The 21579-nt window shown below is 38.0% G+C and overlaps 1 protein-coding gene across 4 annotated transcripts in view; it reads right to left on the reverse strand.

The window, feature by feature from the left end:
- Nucleotides 1-21579, reverse strand: part of LOC127412491 (bifunctional heparan sulfate N-deacetylase/N-sulfotransferase 2-like) — a 202432-nt gene that overhangs the window by 127458 nt on the left and 53395 nt on the right. For all 4 annotated transcript variants that reach the window (XM_051648901.1, XM_051648900.1, XM_051648898.1 and 1 more), the window contains exon 2: nt 19991-20098. The gene's annotated coding sequence lies outside the window, so the exon portion shown is untranslated. The remainder of the gene's footprint in view (nt 1-19990; nt 20099-21579) is intronic.

The raw sequence follows: 21579 nt of genomic DNA on the forward strand, positions 1-21579 counted from the left end.
TTTTGATATTTGTCGTTCAGATGTTTTAACTTAACTTGAAACGTGTGTGCTGCACATGATCTGTTTCACTGCATTTTGATGTCTAGCCTGGAAGATCTATCATGAAGTCTTGTGCATAGGTTTATAACCCTTTTTGTTGCACAAAGGATGACAAATAGGCATTTAGACAGTCCTTCAATGTGGTGTAGCGCAATAGTATTTAGACTAGCGATGGGCCAATATACATATCGGCCAAGCCGATTGATTGTCAGATATTTGGCCAATTTGAGATTATCAGTGTAGTCCAAATTGTCATATGAACAACCAATGTGTTAACTGCATTGCTTGATTGCAGTATCACAAGTACATCAGTAAGTAGTTCACAACTAGGGATGAGCACAAACTGTTTTCATCTGTGTCTCCAGACAATATGGGGACAGCGCTTGTCGTGACATCATCGAAATACTATCAATAATAATGAATATGCGAGACACTGAAAAACAACAAGATGCAATGCTGCAGCTAAATCGTCTGTCTGACATAAGTACATACTGTAGATATATACATATAATGTATATACATATCTATATGCTCCCGAAAATCCAAATACAATGGTAGCGCTCTGTTTTGCGTTGTAGATTCAATAGAACCAGCTCATTTGAGTCATTAAGGATTCGGACTACACTGATAGCACTGTTTCACACTGTAGTTTCAGTAGAGGTGCATAACTGAGCTGCAGGAAACATTGTCAGAGTATTTTAGTGCAGTGTTTCATTCACATTGGCGGAAAATTGCACGTTCGTGAACCGTTAACGGAACCGAAGATCATGAAAATTAAACTGTTCCTGTATTTTTTTTTAATGGAGCCAGCTTTGAACAAGAACCTGTTTTTGGTTCCCAACCCTACCAATTAACACTAAAAATGTGGTCACATATATTTCTGACCAACTAAAAATTTGGTGTGTGTGATCAAATCACAAAACATTTGGACCCCCATTTTTACTTGTACTCAGTGCTGTGTGATTGAATCACCAGAGACCGATGTGAATATCAGAGGGTAAATGGGGCCACAGTGAAACCTACATTACCTGATACAGAGGTAAGCGCAGATCTGTGTTAGTCAAAGCAGAACAAAGACAAATCACAATGAATAGTAATTTTGAGTCAAAGGTTAACAGAAATGGATCTGTCCAGTCAAATTAAATTAACTGACACTGTTCAAGTGCAAAAGAAAGGAAGAAAAGGCTGTAGGAAGACGCCAGATATACTCTGAGAAAAGGCTTGCTTTCTGTCTAACAATTAAATGTTTAACTTGAAACTAAGCTCAATAAAAGCTGCAGAACAGTGGACCTGAAGAAGAAAAAAAAACCTCAATTTCTGAAGTGCCCTTGAAAAGGAATATGGACGTTAGATCCAACCAGAGCCACAAAGATGTGGCTGAAAGGAGTCAAGAGAGAAAAAGAAATGGATCAAAGCAGATTGGAAATGAAGGGAGAACAGCTGAAAGTTTGCTCTAGTCAAGTAAATGAACAAATATTAAAATAAATAAATACCATGAAACATCGCTTCAACTCGAAAGGTCTTAGTTTCCAAATGGAATCACAATACTCGGCTCTCCAGGCGACAGGAAAACTATTAACACAACAGCTGGATTTAGACAGAAGGGAGACCACGAGGGAGAGACAGAGCGGGGACCGTGGAAAAGAAAAAGTGAATAGACATGTCAGGGTAGCAGGGGGTAATAAAAAAGGTGATGTGAGTGCAGAGGACAGGAGAGGAAATGAGGAATGGGGAAGGAGAGTCTATGAGACACAATAACTTTAAACCACCTAATCCACACTAAGACAAGCCACAACACATCAAGAAATGATCAGACTTCTGTCTGCCCTTTCCTGTAGAAATGTAAAAAACAATACTTTCTTTGGGCTTTTTTCTGTCACCATTTTCATGTGGGATAAAAAAATGGAATAAGATTCCTTCTTCACATTACATTCATTTCAACACTCTCAGAAAACAGTGTTATATGCATGCTCAAAATATTATGCCCATACGTGATCTTATGTTTACATAAGGTAGAAGCACAGCACACTAAACCCATATTATGAGGAGGAGGAGGACAAAATAAAACGTACACAAAGTGCATTGTTTCTCAAGTGTATTGTGAACATGCCAGGTTTGAACAAGCAGTAATGTGAAGGAGATTTACATTGTATTCATTTTTTATTTCAGTGAACTTCGGATAAACTATCCCATAACTTTTTAACAACCATTCCAAACTTTGCTGAGTTTTCTGGTTTGGCTCAGCATTCAAAGATCAAAAGAATCAGAGTACAAGCTAAAACAGACAGCAAACAGTCAAACCTATCCCACAATCAATGGCTTCTTGAAGACAAGGTGGAACTGTCCCAACTTTATTTAGCACACAAACCAAAAGTACAGTCCATCTATAGCACAAATGTCTTGCACAAGGTTAAAAAAAAAAAAAGATCTCAGGTCTAAACCTGCAGACTAAGTGTAAACATATTCAACATAGAGCTGTCAAAATGAATGTGTTAATGCCTGCAAATAATTTACACTGCATGAAAATAAGTGTATGTGGACCAGTATATTCCTGTATACACCAGTGATTTTTGGTTGTATCTGTGGGTATTACTGACCGCACCTCACAACAATTTGGACGTACGTTGTTTACGTCTTAATTGTGATTAATGCATAAAACCAATTTTCACATGGGATTCTGACATTTTATTCAGCTCAGTGTGAGTTCTAAACACTGGCTAGAGTAGAGCGGAACTTTTGCAATGTGTCAATGATCAAGTGATGGTGAACGGACCTTTTACAAAACAAACACAGACGGGACTTGCGACAAAGCATAGGCTAGCTTGTTGGAGTTCTCCCAGTTGAAATAATCTCAACTTTGAACCTGTCACCACTGGACAATTCGGATGAAGTATCATTACATGGGCAATGCCAGTGTTAAAAGCAGAACAAGGATTTTAAGCAGCGCTTTTTATGTGGGGTTCAAAGCGGTGCATTGAGCGGTGCATTGACATCCTTGTGAATCATGTGAGCCTGCAAGCTGATTAGTCAACCTTCAACTTAGACTTTGGTAAATGCTTAATGTTACTTGAATTGGTGCTGTTTAAGTGCATTTCTATCTTTATTCTATGTAATGCTTTATTTGGAAAATGTTAATAAAGCTTTGTTACATATTGTTTGGGGTTTTTTTTCCTAGAAAGAAAATAAAAATGACAAAGTATATACACAGTAAAATTTCAGCACTTTTAAAATCTGTGGTTAATCATGATTAACTATGAGAAATCATGTGATTAATTGCAATAAAATAATTTAATCGACTGACAGCACTAATTCTTAATAAGTTACCCCCATGTCCATAAGACGCAAGCAGAGTCGCTCTCTGAAAAAACCCTCTGTTCGTACTGAAGCCCTTATCTTTAACATATAGTCAGTAATAAAAGTGACAATGTCTTCACCAACAGTAAAAAGTGAATAGGAAACATCCTGAGGGAGATCAAATATGAACTTCCGTCAAGTTTCCTCCCTTTCAACCTTCATTACAGCACAGAGAAAGAGAAAGAAAGATAGAGAGGAAGCCTATCAGCGTTGCATAAATGCATCCCAAAAAAACTGCAACTCAACTCAGTACAATGTGAGATTGCAAGATAAGTGTTGGCTATATTTGCAAACAAAATCTTGTGCAATTACGGGTACAACCACACTTAGACTGCTCACATGCATAATACACACAAGTGCACTCTTAAAATACATGAGCACAAACATGCACGTATGTTTACATATACAAGATCAAAAATGTCATATTACATCAGTTCGCCATTGACCTCTAAGTCGTGTACAGTCATGAGAAGCTGGTGCCATTATGTCATTAAATGTATTTTAAGCCATAACACACTTTCGAACATAGAGCCAAATATTTACTTTCATCCACTCTCACCTTCATCTACATTTCCCAGCTGCTGTGAGCAAGCACGCACACTATGAATCAATGCTCACAACAAAACCATGTGGTTAAAAAGTGCACAAACACTTCGGTAGGCAAGTTCATCTTTACTTGCCTCAAACCTCAAAAGAATGTGAGGCCAGAGCTTAAACCTTATATTAAAATGTATATGGGACATTTACGGCAAATATGGTTTACGTCATGTCTTCTGAAGCGATCCAATCGGTTTTGGGCGAGAACAGACCAAAATATAACTCCTTTTTCACTATAAATCTTGCCATTCTCAGTCTTCTTTGATGATAAAGCTCGATTACACATATTTCTCTAATAACTGAAAAAACTTGTTAAAGGGATAATTGCTAAGGGATCTGGTTAAACCTTCGAGACGATCTCACCTCCTCTTCTGTCCACAAAAACCTGGTGTCATAGGGTTGTTTAAGATTTATATAGGAACTTGTAGTGAACAATTATTTTGGAGCACTGTACATATAATATGGTCAGCGCACGTTACCAAACTGACACCAACACAACACGTCTGTTATTTTGTGCATGAGATGAAAACCGCTGCACATTTGCTCACTCATAACGGAGCTGTGCACAAGCATTGCATGCAGACTGTTTAAATCACATCACAGCCCTTTGCGGTTTAATATTCACACAAGGTCATATCTCGATTTCGATTTTATTTCGATGGATCGTTCAACCCTACACAATGCAATAGAAAGAGGTGTTGTTTTTGCGTTATTTCGCGGCATGCGCTAATTTGATCTCTTCACATTCAATTCAGACTGCAAGCTCACAACTCAAGTTTCTTCTTTTGCTGTGGCACTGGAGATTCAGTAGTGGCGGACACTGGCGTGTAGAATAAGTACATTTTGGTTTGACTCGTACCATTTATTGTGTGTCCACAGATGAGATCCACGCAATCCATTTGTCATTGAATAATGTCTTTAATATCTTTTGTTCTCTACAGTCAGATTTTGATCAAAAAAAGAAATTTTTAATTCAAATCACACATAGCACTGATATGGTTAAGTAGCCATTCGACTTCAATCTTGTTAATTTGCACTCAACTGAAATACATCTGTCAGACAATCGCTGAACTGCCGCTATTCTTAAAGAGACTGTACCGTTTTAGGACATGTTCTACAAATCAATGTCAATAAAATTGTAAATAGTACAAATGTACGTAAACCATAAACATACAACACAATATATATGCAATATAATATATGCAACTTCAAGACATCATATTTATTGATTAAATACATGGATTTGTACATTTTAAAAAAAGATAAAATGTGACCAAAATAAAAATAAATAAATTATAAAATAACATTTGTACACTTAATATTTTTATAATGTACCATTCAAATTGGGAAATCTGTATCAATTCCCAGCCCTAATGTCAGCTACTTGGCATGTTAAAAACGCAACGGTTATGGTGCGAGGTGGTGAAAAATACTAACACAAAATAAAATACTTAGTCAACCTCACTGATAGTCAGTTGTTGGATGACTCAATCATCCTGACCCATCCCTAATACTACCAAAGTCCCTTTGAAGGCAGGTCAGGTCACTCCTGACACCTCCAGGCAGTCTGTGGGACCCTATTTTTTTTTACAGATACAAGAACAGCTCCTGTCTACTTGAAAGGAAATGATTGGAATCTCCAAAACAGTTGGTCAATATTACAAGCATATAACATTTTTCAAATCAGCAATTAAATTAGACAAAAATGGTATCATAAATGCCTTGCATCCCCTTTAAAAAAAACTCTGATTTTACGTGGATTGTCTTCATAATGTATTCCATATTGACATGAGTTCTCTTATACCTCTAATATAATATATACTGTGGCATCGCTTTTTTTTTTTTTAATACACTACGGTGTTTTTCTTTGCCAAATATTAATAATATTAATACTATTGCTGTCATGCATCGACTTGCAGTGCACTCTGTATATGTCTTTGTATCAAAGTGCCCTTGAAGACCAAAAACCTGTTGATGCTGGTTGGGATTTGTGTTTTATTGTGTGTATTATATAGACTCCCGGAGCATTTAGAAGTCATCACATTTATTTCGTAACATTCATGGTTTTGAGTAAATGTATAATACAAGTAGATACACATGGCAATAAGTCACATCACTGTTCCAATTGCTAACTTCTGAATCACCCCGCATTATCATGTGTCTACTGTACATGATAATGCTGTCCAGCAGGTGAATTGCAATATTTTGTTTAAGTGTCTCAAATGCTTTCTTTCTAACTGAGCAAATCAACACACTTGTCCTAACTGCTACAGCTTGTAGAGAGCTATGTTTATTTTTTCAATCAGATCGCTAGAGAGCTCGCTTGCTTGTCTTTCGTACTGTAATTTCATGGTTGTTTATTATTCTTCTTCTCATCGTTGATGTGTGAAGACCACCTGAAAGGTGCTTTTTGCCAACTACTGTACTGGGGTAAAGTTGCTTGTCGATTAGCGCCACCTATTGTAAAGGCCTGAATGTGTTAACGGCAATCATTTGCATCGCTGTTAATGTGAAAGATTCATTCATCTGCAATTCTGTCACATTATCGCATTGCCTTTGGTGTGCAATAGGGATGTGCGAATAGTCGACTAAGGCTATTTTTATTTAATTTTTTTACATTGTAACTGTTATTGGTTAACGTTCTTTACCGAACAGCTGGCACACTAGATCAATGGCTAATGCACGACTGCACGTTGTGAAATACGCACAACTTTTCAGCGATTTTTTTTTTCCGGGTCATAAACAAATTGGGTCGCATAAACACTTTTTTTTTTTTTTTTCGTTTTCTGAACAGTGAAATTAGTCGTTCAGCACATCCCTAGTGTGCAAAGGCATTTAGTGTGGACTATGAGGAGGACTACAAAGACAGAAAGTGTAGTTTGGGATAGGGCCAGAGAGCTAATGTGCGGAAGGACAAAAAGGATAGGACACAGGGACAGTCCTTAAGAAGCCTGACAGCACATATGTTGACACCGTGCATCATCTTCCCTGTTTCCTATATAATCATCTTCAGTAAACCCTGATGCTGGTTCACAGCCAGCTCTTACAGACAGTGAATCCTTGGCATCTTGGCAGGACACTGGGACTTTACACCACTGAAACAGCATGGTATCAAAGCTCTAGCATCAAGACTCCTTCAGCTGAGCCATTTTGGATCGGACTATCCATCCTTTTTATTTCAGCTTCTTAATTAGGGCTGGGTATCGCCAGCCACCTCACAATACCATATATATTGCGATACACGTCACGATACAATATATTGCGATACATCTCGATATCATGGTTCAATTTAGCTTTTAGTTTCAATTAATTTGGGTATAGTTCAGTTATAATGTCCATTTTGCTTGCATACAGTATGGAAGAAATTCTCTTTCAGCTAGTGCTGTTATCAATTATACATGGGACCTTCTAACTTGTTAAATTACAGACATATACATTTTACAAATGTTATTTTATCATTAGTTTTTCATCATTTTGGTGACATTTTAGTTTGGTTTTTTTTTAAATATTGTCCATGTATTACATCAATAAATATGGTGTTTTGAAATAGCATATATTATATTGCATATATACAGTATATTGTTACATGTTTGTTGTTTACATGCCTAATTTGTACTATTTACAAGTATTTACTTAAATATGTAGAACAAATGCTAAAATGGTACTGTCTCTTTAAGACCTGTGGAAGGGACTTTAACAGTAGTGTTTGTTTGGTCGAATGGCTTCTTTATAGCATCCATGCTGTGTGTGATTAGAATTGTTTTATATATATATATATATATATATATATATATATATATATATATATATATATATATATATATATATATATATATAAATAACTGACTGTAGAGAACAGAAAGGATATTAAAACTTTAACTCTAACTCTCAGCACGCAGTGAAAAGATCTCGTGCTGAACTTCTGTGCCACAACACCACTCAAATGCTGGTGAGTGAAATCACTCAAGCAAATGGGAAGTATTTACTCACCTCTGATTGTTGGGGATTGCTGATAGAAACAAAGAGCAATCTTGGCATTTTAAGAATCGACACTGGGATCACACAAATGAAGTTCAATTAGAAAATCTCTGTTTTTGCCCGGCCCTAGATCCAAACGCGTGTGAGAGGTCCAGCATGTCCGTGAGAGAAACCGTGAATCCTGCAGGATCAATTTGTCACTTTTGTGCCTCATAAAAGTGTCTCTGACTGCACTGAAAAATCACGATATATCACGATACATGGATCTAAGTATCGATACGATACAATGAGAAAAACTATCGCGATATATTGATATTTGATTGTATCGACATAGTCCTATTCTTAACTCAGTAAATGCTTAGCTGCAGCACATGGGCTGAGATCAGAGCATCTTACAGATGGTTAGCAGCAAATAAGAGAGCAGTGAAGGGCAGGCTTCATTGGCAAGGATGTCCTTCAAACTGGAAATCTTTTATCATTACCTGCAGGGAAACAAATTACTCGTAGACTGGTTCTCGACCACTCCAAAACTGTCTTGCTTTAAGTAAGTCTCCCCTTCAAGGCTTAGAATTCTCTTACACCTCTCTTCATCTCCAACATTGTGTTTTGTTTTTTTTTTTATTATTCTTTGCCTGGTTTCTGCCTCTCTATAAACCATCTTTGTTTCAACATGATTCATTAATGAGCAAGATTTTTCTTGCCATGGTGTAGCATCTGCCCGTCTAATCTCTGTGCTGTTGCCGTTTGAAGTAAAGGGGCTGATCAGGAGTCAGGTCAGTGCGTTAAACCACAACTAAAGCCCAACGGACAGCAGGCGAGATATACAAGCCTCCTCAGGACTGAAGAGCACTCAACTGGAGCACATCAGCACAGCAAACACAAGAGCATGACAGAAAGCTGCAAAAAGCCAGGCACAAGAAAGTCTGTGTGTTAGCAAGAGAGAGATTATGGCACAAAAAGATGGAGAGACCCATAAGAGGGATGGATGAAAGAGACGGCAGTAGTGTGGAGCTGCCCGGAAATTAACCAGAGAATTGGTGGATAGGATGGCATCTAAATAAGGCAAGAGAGAATGAAATGGGGGAAATGATGAGACACTGATATTTAAAGTGTCAAGAAACCACCCTAGTTCAGTGCCAGTCATTCACCCCTCAGACTGAAAAAAGACTCACAGAATAGGCCTGAACATACATCGATCAGTCACAACATTAAAACCACCTGCCTAATATTGTGCAAGTCCCCCTCGTGCTGCCAAAACAGTGCCAAATAGCATTCTGAGATGCTATTCTTCTCACCACAATTGTACAGAGCGGTTATCTGAGTTACCGTAGACTTTGTCAATTTGAACCAGTCTGGCTGTTCTCTGTTGACCTCTCTCATCAACAAAGCGTTTCCATCTGCAGAACTGCCGCTCACTAGATGTTTTTTGTTTCTGGCACCATTCAGAGTAAATTCTAGAGACTGTTATGTGTGAAAATCCCAGGAGATCAGCAGTTACAGAAATACTCAAACCAGCCCATCTGGCATCAACAATCATCCATGTGATTATCTAATCAGCCAATCGTGTGGCAGCAGTGCATAAAATCATACAAATACAGGTCAGGAGCTTCAGTTATGTTCACATCAACCATCAGAATGGGGAAAAATTATCTCAGTGATTTGGACTGAGGCATGATTGTTGGTGCCAGACAGGCTGGTTCGAGTATTTCTGTAACTGCTGATCTCCTGGGATTTTCATGCACAACAGTCTCTAAAGTTTACTCAGAATGGTGCCAAAAACAAAAAAACATCCAGTGAGCGGCAGTTCTGTGGACAGAAATGCCTTGTCGATGAGAGATGTCAACAGAGAATGGCAAGACTGGTTCAAACTGACAAAGTCTACAGTAACTCAGATAACCGCTCTGTACAATTGTGGTGAGAAGAATATCATCGGGTTGGTGCTGTTTTTGTGGCACAAGGGGGACCTAAACAATATTAAGCAGGTGGTTTTAATGTTGTCACTGATCAGTATATGTAAAATTGGGGCCATAATGGGGGTTGGAAGGGGGCAGGACGGGAGGGGGTCAAGAGCTACTTCCAAAACACGTTCACAACAGAGATGGCTGAAAATCACATTGTGAGTGGAGATGAAAACACAAGTTTTGAGGATCTTTGCTGTATATTAGTCATTGGAATAAAGTGTGAAGAGTGAAAACGATAGAACAGTTTGCAAATCTGCAAATATATTTGGATGTTTTATTCAAATTTTTGAGAATAAAGCAAGAACAGCATATAATTTGACTCATTCCTTTTTCTAAGGAAAAAAAATTGTTCAGTTAGACATAAAATGAAAGTAAACAGGTCCAACACACACTGTTTTTTAAAAGTATAGCCACAATACTTAAGCATAATGCGTCTTAACATGACTCTAGTGTGATAAAATTGCTTACTAACCTTGTCTGTATAAAGATATCCAGTATTTCAACTCCACTGTCATGACGACATAACGGCAGTAAACCATGTTGGCGTAAATCCCGGTAACTTTTCTTACAATGTAAAGAATAGAAAAAAGAGCTGACATGACTGAGTTTTCGGTTTTCATCATTGTCTTCAGTTTTTTGAACAAGCCGTCTAGTTATCTGGTCCATTATCAGACACGCGGTGAGAAGACACTAAATCAGTGCTCCATTTAAACAACAAGCCTCTCCTCATACGCAGCTGCTTCATGTCTGCAGCCAAGAAAAGTTCACGCCGGTCCGGTTATGGGCTGCGGTCTGTTCTGAGAAGGTATTTCGATCTTATCTGGTGCATTATCAGGCACACAGAGAATAATCTATGGAATAAGTGCTCGGTCTAACAGCCAGCCCTAATAAACAGCGTGTTTGAAGTGCGAGTAGCAAAACTGCACCCAACAAACACTCGCGCCAGTCCAGTTATGGACTGTAGTCCATTCTGATGAGTGCTTTCGATCTCATCATGGTGTTTAGTGTAAAAGTCCGCTCTCATGTCTGTTCCCCCAAGTACTTTTGAAGTCTCGCACCTGCTGAACACCGGATATGTCCATGAGGTTGAATTCTCCGCTGTGGCTGTTATGCCAGCTCACGCACTATGCAGCACTGTGATTAGACCGAAGCGTTCCTTCTCATGAATAATGTGCAGAAATGCTCAGGATTTTTTGACGTACATGTGTACTGTCATACAAATCATAACTCAGTTTATACCGCATATACTTAATTTTTGTGACGTTGCTTCAACTTTCATTTTTAAAACCGGAAGATCGAAATGTCTCAAAATGAAAAAAAAAAAATAGCTTTTCCCTTAACAATAAACACAATGAGAGCGATCATTGTTTTCAAATGATGTGCAACTTGTACATACCTGTTAACATCTTAGAAAATGTGCTTTGGAGTTACATGACCCTTTAAAGAGAAGAATAGCCCCTAATGAAAAGAAAGCTAGAGGTAACGCTTTCTTGGCAGATTGTCCGGGGTCAGGGGCTCTTTCAGTGAGCAAAGTCTATAGCCATTAGCAAGACATTAGGAGACTTAGGATCAAGTTCTATTCACAACTTTCCTGGATCTTCCAAATATTTTTGGGGAAAAAGGGATTGGTGGGGATCAGAATACCACGGAATGGGCTGGACTAGTCCTCAGATGAGAACAACAACAGGGGAATAGCTGAAAATGAGGGACAATAGAACACATGAATGAAGGAGAGAGCGTGAGACAGCTGTAGAGAGAGATGAAGGGAGGGACAGAGAAAAAGAGAGGGAGGGAGCTACTAAAAATGAAGCGGCAATAAAGAAAATATTCACTCTGCTAGGGCAAGTCGAGTCTTGTTAAACAATCCATCCCCATCAGTCTCTTAAGATAGCTGCGAGACTATTAAACACACAGTCAGCCTGCTGTAATCTACTCTGTGCTTGTGATGGATACACCTCTGTCCCTCACAGAGACTGACTCAAGAGGCATGGAAATGTAACACTGTGCTGGAGAATATATAGGATTGTGGTCATGGCGACAATGCAGTTGTCATGGTAATGGACAGGTCAGGGTCTGGATGCTAAAGGTTTAAACACTTGTAAATGTATTTTGGTTGACGGGAACGTTTGGCATATGATGCAGATTTCCACCAGGCTCCAAATTCTAATTCTAAACTCCAAATTCTAAAATGTACCATGAATATTCCTTCATCTAAACACAATGTATCAAAAGATTCTAAAAGCTACTAAAATGTAATGAGTTTTCTTTATTCAAAAGGCAAACTTGGTAGTAAAAACACCTCTTAACACATGCACAGCTGTTCCTGCAGAATTTTTGCAGTCTAGAATGAATTTCCGTGATTGAAAAATATTCCTATTGTTGTGGCGCAAAATCGGCAATCTTTGATCCCTTAATGTGACATGTTCACCAACGGCCGATACAGTGAATCTCAGCCTATGTTTTAGCCGTGTCTCTCAAACTCGCACCATTGGTTGAGCCAAATGTCGGACCGCTCAAATAGCAATAATTATTGCAATTTTTTGGAAGACGTCAGAGAGCTACAGTGTTTACACTCTTTGGTAACGCATCTGACTTCTGAAATGTGACAAATTTGAGTGAACAGGTTATTCAATGAGAATTTTTTTTAGAACAGGACTTTTTTTGATTTCATGCTGACTAAACTGGGATAGGAGAAAGTATTTAAACATTTAAAAACCTTTAGAGCTTTAACACTTTTAAATACTGCCTGAAAATGGTTTCCAAGTTACGATCCCATAATGTTCAGTAAGGGCCTGGGATCTCATGAATGTGTCTCTACGTGTGCAGACATGCCAACACTGGAATGCAGCCACAAAACCTCCATTGCCGCAGCCTCTGTACAGCTGGGGCGGTTGCCTTAGACACAGCAAGGTCACAGTGAGGTCAACAGGTTAATAAATACAAAACCCCACTATCTACATTGACACGTATGCCAGAAATGTAGCTGCACTTCCCTTCTAGATCTGAACTCAACAGGACTCAAAGTGGCAACACTTGCAAGGGAAGGGGAGAAAAAAAAGAAATAAACAAAAAGAGGCAGCGGAGCTCACACTATGTTACTCAGAGATGCCGTAAAAAACAGAGAGCCCGTACCAAAACACACATGCAGTATGGTTTCTGTTAGCCGGTAAATAGTTTTTGAACGTTAAAACTTCCCAACATCTGACAAATTAAAAAAAAAAATTCGGACACAATGTCCGTTGAAAATATTAACATGAAGCAACCCCCTTAGTTGATGCCACAAATGTGCAGCGTGACGGCATCCTAATGATGACAATGCTTCGCTGCCACAGAGGTTTAAACTTTTTCGACAACTTGCAAGTCCAAATCCGTGACTACAGCAGCAGCAAAACGCTTCTGTGCTATGTAAAATCGGAGGAAAATAATCATAAAAATAAAGAGAAAGAAATAAGCCAAGGTGAGAAATTAAGGTTAAAGATTAACGATTTTTTTATTTTTATATTTCGAAGATATGTGGCAAATTGCAGTTTCTTTTTGCTTTGCCCTCTGTTTTTGTTTTTTTTGTAATAAGGCACTAATTCCATGAATTCCATTTTTTTATTGGAAAAGCAGCTATAATGAATAAACGTTTATTTAACTTGATTGTATTTACCATTATTACAACGCATTTTATGCATATTCCACTGCGTCACAGCACAAAATAAACACCGAAATGAGATGACCGTATTTTTCCCCATTTGTCTGGTTACCTTTCAAAGACACGTTGGCGGCACCAAAATTTCTCAGCGGAAACTCTGAGGTGCAGTTACCAAAAATTAAAAAATAAATAAATAATCCATTTATTTTAGCTTCTTTAAAATAGCCACCATTTTGCGTAGATTTTCTGCACTATTTTTGGCATTTTCTCAAATCAACTTCATGAGGTAGCCACCTGGGATGTTTTTTAAACAGTATTGATGGAGTTCCCATGTATGCTGGACACTTGTTGGCTGCAATTCCTACACCAACCGATCCAACTCATATGGTACATAAAAAAAAAAATTAAATGTTTAAAAAAATAATCATAAATAGGCCCTACTTGTCTACAAACCTTAACATCAATCATTAAAGTATAAGCCATAAATGTAACATTTTATGTATAATATATAATATATAATAACCGCTTCAAAGGACATTTACAATTATTTTGTTTGCAAATAATCCACCCTTTAATGAAGGCCATTTGTGGGATTTTTAACACTAACATTAATTGCAAACACAGACCAGAACTGATAAGCCCCAAAACCGAGAAAAAAATAGCCCCAGACATTTTAATTCCTTTACAGTGGTATTGTAACCAGTTCTCTGGTTATTAAACAGTAGCCTAGTAACTCTGCTGCATGTGTCTTTCTGCAGAGGGGAAAAGAAATCCAAACCCCAAAACCTCTGGGACAATCACACTGCTGGCTAAATAATGAAAAGACAGATAGAATGGAAAAGCCCTGTGAGCTGAAAAACAGTTTTAAAGGCAAGGAGGCAGATTGGATGTGGGGATTTGTGACAGACCCCCCAGTGTGTGACTCACAACAGGAGGAGGTAGGGGATGGGGAAGCCCTTATGTTTCCTTTGCCACCTATTTAAACTTATTTTCCTCAAATGTATAAAAGAATAGAGAAAGAATTCAATGGAGAACCATTACTTCACACAATATAAAAACACGCTGCCCCAACACAGTAAAACAATTCATTGTGATACACACCTGCTGGCATAGAGGCTAGGACAGACGGACTGCCTACTCAGAGCGGGGGGGGGGAAAAATAGAGAATTTTTTAATTTGAAAAACCAATCTTTCTCTTTCAGTGCCTGGCCATCAACAACTAGTACAATAATTTTAAATCTCCAACAGCACTGTATGAAAAATTAAATTGCAGATTGAATTTTTACCCTGGAGATATTTTAGAGTTCAGTATGGTATGCAAAACTTCATGACTCAGATGGCAGTGAATAAGTGCTCATTTTTCTGAATATATGTTTGGATTGTGACAAAAGATCAAACCAAAGATGGCTATTCACCCAGCAACTACACTTTCAGAGACACCATCATTTAAAATGCAAATAAAAAAAAAAAACTGTTGCAGTGACAGTCTGAACAAAGAATTCACCTGCAAGTCATCCAGGCTGATGTGTAAATGGTTGGCTAAACAAACGGAATGACAGTGTAGTCACACCGTTGACTCCGTGTCATACCTGTGACAGCTGCACAGACGTCCAGCAGTTGAATAAACTAATTCTGTGCTGCCTGTCAGCACACACTGAACTCAAGTAGGGCTTGGCGATGTAGCTAAAAAAATACTCTTGGTATTTGTCAGCCTTTTGACGATATTCAATATAAATCAATATTTTATATTTGATTTATATTGGCTTGAAAATGTGATTTCTGTTGAACTAAAAAGCCATTGTAGCCTTTAGGTTAAAAAACAGCTGAAACGCTTACATATCCACGTACGTTGCTTCCGTGCATGAGCTCAAAAAATCGATTTAAAAGAAAAAGCTCACACATAATGTCCATACAATCTTCCAAGGATATTTATTAACAGGCAAAAAAAAAGTGCAAAAATGGCCAAAGTGCCATTACATAAAAATAAAAAAAATTATTGCAAAAAGTAAAACACAGTAAAAAACAATTTTTGGGAGTGTAATATAAATAATGCTATTAAAAAAAAAAAAAAAAAAAATCTCTCTCAAATCTCTCGTACTCACTAATTTAAGGAAGGATCTTTAAGAAATGTAATGGCAAAATTGAAAAAGATATCACAATATTCACAATGTGGACTCATTTTATATTGTCAGCGAATATACAACACATCACCCAGCTCGACAAGTGACAAAGAGGGAGTTGGATGGTCTTCGTTTCAAATGAAAAAGTAAAGAGAAATGGAGATTCTACCAAAAATCCAAAGACAATGGTGTCTCTAAACAGAAATAATTCGAGAGAGGAGTGCTTACCATGGTGGCACCCTGCTGGCTAAAAGGACAGCCAGCCACTGACTAATCCACAGTAAGTAGAAGTGACAAAAGAACCATTTGGTACCACTGACACACATGACTCATGAATATGGAGGATTAATATTTTGATGGTAAATGCATGCAAAGTCTTTCTTACTCCAGAACAAAACAGCTCACTGGTATTGCAAGACAGAGAGAGAAAGAGTGTTTTTAGTATGATCTTAAAATGACATGCTAGTTTAAATGGGTGGCATGTAGAGATCGACCGATATTGGATTTCGCAGATACCGATAAATAAGATGTTGGAAAAGGCAGATAACCGAGTAATCGTAGGGCTGGGCGATATGTCTTAAAAAATTATTGGGTTGGTTTTGTTTGTTTTACCAGAGGAACCATCATTTCATCCAAACAGCCACTGTAGCCAAGTAGATTAAATATTTTAAAATAAAATAAAAAAATACAAAATAAAAAAAATTAATAATTTGTTTTTCATGAGATAAACACAAAGGAGACTGAAATTCAAACATTTTCAATGATATGCACTTTATATTTCATACACAATGATACATAGTAGCTTAATAAAAAGCATTATTTACCTTCAAATGTTTTTACTGTGTAAAGCAACTTCACTGACTTATTTTTGAAACCCCAGTTGAACATTGCATAATACTAAATTATTACTGTGGGACACGTCCGGTTGATTATAATATACAGGTGCATCTCAATAAATTAGAATGTCGTGGAAAAGTTCATTTATTTCTGTAATTCAACTCAAATTGTGAAACTCGTGTATTAAATAAATTCAATGCACACAGACTGAAGTAGTTTAAGTCTTTGGTTCTTTTAATTGTGATGATTTTGGCTCACATTTAACAAAAACCCACCAATTCACCATCTCAAAAAATTAGAATATGGTGACATGCCAATCAGCTAATCAACTCAAAACACCTGCAAAGGTTTCCTGAGCCTTCAAAATGGTCTCTCAGTTTGGTTCACTAGGCTACACAATCATGGGGAAGACTGCTGAACTGACAGTTGTCCAGAAGACAATCATTGACACCCTTCACAAGGAGGGTAAGCCACAAACATTCATTGCCAAAGAAGCTGGCTGTTCACAGAGTGCTGTATCCAAGCATGTTAACAGAAAGTTGAGTGGAAGGAAAAAGTGTGGAAGAAAAAGATGCACAACCAACCAAGAGAACCGCAGCCTTATGATTGTCAAGCAAAATCGATTCAAGAATTTGGGTGAACTTCACAAGGAATGGACTGAGGCTGGGGTCAAGGCATCAAGAGCCACCACACACAGACGTGTCAAGGAATTTGGCTACAGTTGTCATATTCCTCTTGTTAAGCCACTCCTGAACCACAGACAACGTCAGAGGCGTCTTACCTGGGCTAAGGAGAAGAAGAACTGGACTGTTGCCCAGTGGTCCAAAGTCCTCTTTTCAGATGAGAGCAAGTTTTGTATTTCATTTGGAAACCAAGGTCCTAGAGTCTGGAGGAAGGGTGGAGAAGCTCATAGCCCAAGTTGCTTGAAGTCCAGTGTTAAGTTTCCACAGTCTGTGATGATTTGAGGTGCAATGTCTTCTGCTGGTGTTGGTCCATTGTGTTTTTTGAAAACCAAAGTCACTGCACCCGTTTACCAAGAAATTTTGGAGCACTTCATGCTTCCTTCTGCTGACCAGCTTTTTAAAGATGCTGATTTCATTTTCCAGCAGGATTTGGCACCTGCCCACACTGCCAAAAGCACCAAAAGTTGGTTAAATGACCATGGTGTTGGTGTGCTTGACTGGCCAGCAAACTCACCAGACCTGAACCCCATAGAGAATCTATGGGGTATTGTCAAGAGGAAAATGAGAAACAAGAGACCAAAAAATGCAGATGAGCTGAAGGCCACTGTCAAAGAAACCTGGGCTTCCATACCACCTCAGCAGTGCCACAAACTGATCACCTCCATGCCACGCTGAATTGAGGCAGTAATTAAAGCAAAAGGAGCCCCTACCAAGTATTGAGTACATATACACTAAATGAACATACTTTCCAGAAGGCCAACAATTCACTAAAAATGTTTTTTTTATTGGTCTTATGATGTATTCTAATTTTTTGAGATAGTGAATTGGTGGGTTTTTGTTAAATGTGAGCCAAAATCATCACAATTAAAAGAACCAAAGACTTAAACTACTTCAGTCTGTGGGCATTGAATTTATTTAATACACGAGTTTCACAATTTGAGTTGAATTACTGAAATAAATGAACTTTTCCACGACATTCTAATTTATTGAGATGCACTTGTACAGCTGAATTATCATTATTATTCTGGTTATTAGATTTGCGTTATACAAAAGTAAAATATTTCTGTCCTGTTTACTTCATCGTCACCTGGGGGCTTTTATTTTGACACCGAAAGTCCTGCAGTATTTACTTCAATAGGCAATAGACCTTTTTCACACTCCGGGTTTTGGAACACGTAAGTAAACATTTGCAGTGTAAACTTCGACAGTGGTAAATGGGAGTGAATGGGAGACCACAGCAAATATTATTTTCACTTACCCATCTGCTCCAAGAACAAAAGAAAAAAAATCTACCATTACATTTGAATGACTTTCCAGAAGAAAAAAAATAGAGCGCGGTGGATTAAGACAGATGGGAGAACATGACAAATTTACTGTCACTCTCTCAGCAGCTGTAATCGAAACCCCCTCGCAGCTGTGGTAATTCATTTTTTTTAACTAATATCAGGGTAATATAACAATAAGCATAATGTTATAAACTTACACTCAATATTTAAAAAAATATCATGTAAAAAAAAAAGTTTACAAGATTTACACTGCATTACAGTCTGCGTGTATTTGACAGTTTACAATGTTCTGTATTTCATGAAAGCTGTAATCTCCTCCTTTTCTGTTATTCTGTGCCACGTCTGTAGATTTGTTTAATATCTTGTTGCGGTTAATAATGTTTGGAATTGTGCGAATGCTTGAACCTGCATTACTTTGATTTCACAATGCACGTGAACTGATCTGAGAGCACCGTCATGCGCATGCACACAGATCAGCGTGTCACTGGTTTGTTGTGAATCACACACAGACTGTTTATCTGTCTTTAAATCACAGCCTTTTGTGTATTAATAATCACACATGACCAACTCACCATTTTGATGTTATTTTGTTTAATTGTGCAGCCCTGAACGATCGTGAAATCAGTCTACTGATGAACTCTTTATGAAACTTAATGGCCAAATGAAAACACAATAAATCATTGTGATGTTGACGATATTGGTCAATTTTACATCATCAGTATTATATCGTTAACATTCGATATATCACCCAGCCCTAATTAATCAGGCGACAGTTTAAAAAAAAAAATCTATTTATAAAATGATAAATAAAATTCTTAGGCTTTCCTTACTATTACACGCATAGACATTGAGGCTACAAAATTATTAAAAGAATAAAATACCAAAAGTAGTTTATTGTGTAACCAAAGTCCCAATAATAACCAGAAAAATTCAGATTTGTTGCATAGCGCAGAACTTTTAACAATAAACAAGGCCTAAATACTCCGGGGACTCTTATTTTGAAATGACAGACACTTGGCCCATTAAAATGCTCTATAAGTATTTACCAAATTAAGCTTTTTATAGCCTATATAATCACCAGATGAAGAGTTTTGTAGAATATTTCACCAGATGAAGTTTATTGTTAAGGAATAATAATAAAATTAAAATAAAATCTGCAACAATCGGCATAGATTTTGACAGATAACCGATAGTTCCAAAAAGCAACTATCGGCACAGATTAATCGGTACAACCGATATATCGGTCTACCTCTAGTGGCATGACAACAATGTGTTTGAGGATTTGGTGTCTTAAAGACAGATGCACTTCATTTTAAGCTGAAATAACTGTATCTCGCACAAACCAGACTCCATTTAAATATTGTGCAAAACAAAGATTAACTCAACTTTTTATAAAGGCATTGAATCCTGCTACAGCCAGGCAAGCAGGCACATATTTGCACAGGGACATATGGGACAAAGTCAAACAATAATACACAAGAGAGATCAGAAAACCCACCTGAGATTAAATTTCTCACAATGATAGAGGTAGAGTGTGGGCTGTGAAATGAAAAGGCTCTGGGAGAAGATGAAGAGTCTCCATAATTAAGTGGTCAGGAGGAGTAACCTGTTAAAACAAGACAAGGATCATAAGATTATATTGCTCAGAATAGCAATGTAACACATTACAATCACATTCTTTACAATCAGCTGCATTGGACTGTCATCTGACTAGACCATTGTGCAGCAAATGCTATCGGCTTATAACTGTAGCCTATGAGAAACAACAAGGTCTTGCTATAGGGTGCATTTAACGGCCTGAATAGCTGACTCATCTTTGGACCGCATTTAAATTGAGACCTTTTTTGTCTTCCTGGGAACATCTGTACATTAAAAAGTATGTCTGCTTAAATCTAAAGACTGAAATATCTAGATCTAAAAGGAACCCAGGGCTCCAGACTAAAAAAATGACTTGGGAGCCACTGGCTCCTAAACTGAAACATTAAGGAGTCAAATGGCTGTTTTTAGTCACCAAATCACAGAACTGCTCGATTTAGATTGCTGTTCAGAAACAAGATAAATATAAGAAGATAAACGTTTTTTTTTATTTAATACTGCTCTTCAGAATCTACATTACAGATATTTACATATAGTATGCATATAGTAGTGTACTGTCTTCTTGAGCATCAATAAATGTTTGCACCTTGTGTAATAGTTGTGTACAAGTCAAAAGCTTGATTTTAAGTTTACTGTATATATACACATAACCTCTCTCATCATCAAGGCATTTCCGTCCACAGAACTGCCCCTCACTGGATTTGTTTTTGGCACCATTCTGAGTGAATTCTAGAGACTGTCATGTGTGAAAATCCCAGGAGATCAGCAGTTACAGAAATACTCAAACCAGCCCATCTGGCACCAACAATCATGCCACGGTCCAAATCACTGATCATTTTTTCCCCTGATAGTTGATGTAAAAATTAACTGAAGCTCCTGACCCGTATATGCATGATTTTATGCACTGCTGCCACATGATTGGCTGATTAGATAATCGCATGGATGATGCCAGAAGGGCTGGTTTAAGTATTTCTGTAACTGCTGAACTCCTGAGATTTTCACACATGACAGTCTCTAGAATTTAATGTGTCCCTGAACAAAGGGGGGGGGTCAAAATCTAAAGTAACAGTCAGTATCTGGTGTGGCCACCAGCTGCATTAAGTACTGCAGTGCATCTCCTCCTCATGGACTGCGCCAGATTTGCCAGTTCTTGCTGTGAGATGTTACCCCACTCTTCCACCAAGGCACTTGCAAGTTCCCGGACATTTCTGGGGGGAATGGCCCTAGCCCTCACCCGCCGATCCTACAGGTCCCAGACTTGCTTAATGGATTGAGATCCGGGCTCTTCGCTGGCCATGGCAGAACACTGACATTCCTGTCTTGCAGCAAATCACGCACAGAACGAGCAGTATGGCTGGTGGCATTGTCATGCTGGAGGGTCATTTCAGGATAAGCCTGCAGGAAGGGTACCACATGAGGGAGGAGGATGTCTTCCCTGTAAAGCACAGCATTGAGATTGCTTGCAATGACAACAAGCTCAGTCCGATGATG

The sequence above is a fragment of the Myxocyprinus asiaticus genome, chromosome 21 (assembly GCF_019703515.2).
Source record: "Myxocyprinus asiaticus isolate MX2 ecotype Aquarium Trade chromosome 21, UBuf_Myxa_2, whole genome shotgun sequence".
Lineage (NCBI taxonomy): Eukaryota > Metazoa > Chordata > Actinopteri > Cypriniformes > Catostomidae > Myxocyprinus > Myxocyprinus asiaticus.